This window comes from Numida meleagris, chromosome Z, assembly GCF_002078875.1.
Source record: "Numida meleagris isolate 19003 breed g44 Domestic line chromosome Z, NumMel1.0, whole genome shotgun sequence".
Classification (NCBI taxonomy): domain Eukaryota; kingdom Metazoa; phylum Chordata; class Aves; order Galliformes; family Numididae; genus Numida; species Numida meleagris.
The window spans coordinates 24,221,117-24,223,799 of NC_034438.1; positions in this window are offsets into that span (position 1 = coordinate 24,221,117).

The following is a 2,683-nucleotide window of genomic DNA, read 5'->3' on the forward strand; positions in this document are numbered from 1 at the left end:
GATGATGATATTCCACCTTAAAATCTTAGATCACTAGATCTTGCTAACTCTAAATTTTTCATTTAAATTCCTAAAAGTTAGATTAGTTCACTTGAGACATTGTGCATTTTTGTGTACGTAAGTGCATGTGTGCAAACAAGCACACAAAATTATGGCTCTGGTTCCACCATATAAAAGTATTAAAGAGTAAAACTAGGTTTGAGTCATCATTAGTAGAATAAGTAGTATTTTTAATTGCCACTCTTCACCCCTACCATGTAAGAATAATTCCTTGTCAGTTAAAAAAAAAAAAAAGATAGTTAGTACAACATATTTTATCTCTTCTTGAATAGGGAGAAGAGAATCTTTCACTTCTCATATACCCCTGTAAGGTGGTCTGTTCTTACCTGCAAATGATCAAGTAACAAAGGATCCATGCTGTGAAAGAGAGTTCTGTTTAGTAAATTGATGTCTAGAAGATATTAGAAAAGCTGCAGAACAAGTCCTGGAGACTATGCACACATTTACATGTTACAATAATTCAAGACAAGATTTAGGTCTTTATTATGCCCATATGGCTTTTTATTCATCTCATTCCTAAGCCCTTTAATATATTTATGCTTACTACTTGTAAAGAAAGAAAGACAGAAGAATCCCTCAGTTTTATCTTTCATTTACAATTCCAGATGGCTGTGTGACATTTCTCATTTCTAGAAAGAATACACAGCACAACAAGGAATATATTTAACTCACATTAATCTGAGTCAATGCTTGCTCAAAAACTTCTATGTTTGTTAAGATGTCATTTATCAATGTTAGCTTTCCAAAAAAAAAAAAAAAAGATATTTAAACAAGTAAACTATAAATTATGTTAGTACAATAGAAAGTTGATTTCTTGGAGTAGGTTATTTTTCAAACTATCCCATGGATGACTTTTGTAGACAGATGAGTAAATAAATGTGCATAGTAAATTATTAAAAACATAAAAGCAAATAATGTATCTTTCATTTTCATGAAAACTACAACAACCAAACTCAAATAAATCCAAGTCATTGTATGCATTTTGCCCACACATCAAAAGTAAGAGTAATATTTTTTAAATAATATTCCTCACAAAGCTATTGTGGAAGGATACATGTTTAAATTACAAAAATTCTCTGTGAATTTGTTTTCCTAAGCATACTTTAATCACTTTGAATTTCTCCATTTGTCATACTGTGGACAGTTTCAGGCACTCCTACAACTCAATAGCCTCGGTACATTGGTGCTAGGCTCTGAAGTCAATCAGAAAGAGAGGTAGGAAGTTCTGAGTGCAAACACTTGGTATCTATCAAACTTAAGCAAGGACCATTAATTCCAAAGTAGAAATGCCAGCAAGTTGCTGGAGCCATGATACCGTGGCTGTGTTTTCACGTTTGTGACATACAGTGTGAGAGTTCAAACTGTTCCTTTTTCATTTACTTCAAGAAAAGTCACGAGAGCTGCATTTTCCTGGACAAGAAAACGGAAATTGTACATAAGTTTTAGGAGCAATTGAGGAGACTGGTTTTGGCATTAGAGTAAGAATGAATTTGGACTCACACTTGGAATCTCTTACTCATTCAGAAGTGTCTTCACTCAGTGAGACAGTGGGTTTGTCACCAAGTGCTTGTGGCTCAGAAAGGTGAGAAGGGTTTAAGATGGCTCCTTTCTTGTGCAAATAACTGTTCTATTATTTCATGAAAAGAAGTGAAAAGGATTTAGAGACATCTACACTAAAAAACTCTGCTAATCATAAAGGCAAAGAGTTTGTCTGAGTAGTATAGACTTGCAGTCTGATCATACTTGTGGAAAAGTATGAACATTCCTCCTGATTAAATCAGTGCAGTGTACTCTGAGATGCAGAGAAACCACAGAATCACAGGGGTTGGAAGGGATCTCAAGAGAGCATTGAGTCCAACCCCCCTGCTAACACAGGTACTCTACAACAGGTCACACAGGTAGGCGTCCAGATGGGTCTTGAATGTCTCCATAGAAGGAGACTCCACAACCTCCCTGGGCAGCCTGTTCCAGTGCTCCATTACCCCTACCTTAAAGAAGTTCTTCTGCATGTTAGTACACAGCTTCTTATGTTCAAGTTTTAGGCCATCTCTTGTTGTCCTATCACTGTGCACCACCGAGAAGAGCCTGGCCTCATCCGTTTGCCTCCCATATCCCTTTAAGTATTTATAAACTATAATCAGAACCCCGCCCTGTCTTCCTTTCCCCAGGCTGAACAGACCCAGGTCACTCAGCCTTTCCTCACGTGGGAGATGCTCCAGGCCCTTTATCATCTTTGTGGTCCTCCACTGGACTCCTTCTAGGAGATCCCTGTCCTTGTACTGGGGAGCCCAGAACTGGATGCAGTATTCTAAGTGTGGCCTCTCCAGAGCAGAGTAGAGGAGGAGGATTTAAAAGCAAATACTTACTTTTAAACTTGAGTGTACTTGGGAAGGAGCCAAAACCTGCACTGCTTCCCCCGGTAAGATCTAGTTTATTTTTGTGCATGTTTATTAATAGATACTCTGGCATTTTTCAGATGAAAACATTTGTGACCCAGTCCACAAAATACTCATGACTTCAGAAATGTATGAACTGGAGTTTGGGGATCCATGTTTGCCCTTGAATACCTAAGTTTTGTGTTTGCGTCTAAGCACTGATACTCAAAGTAGGGCTAAATATATAG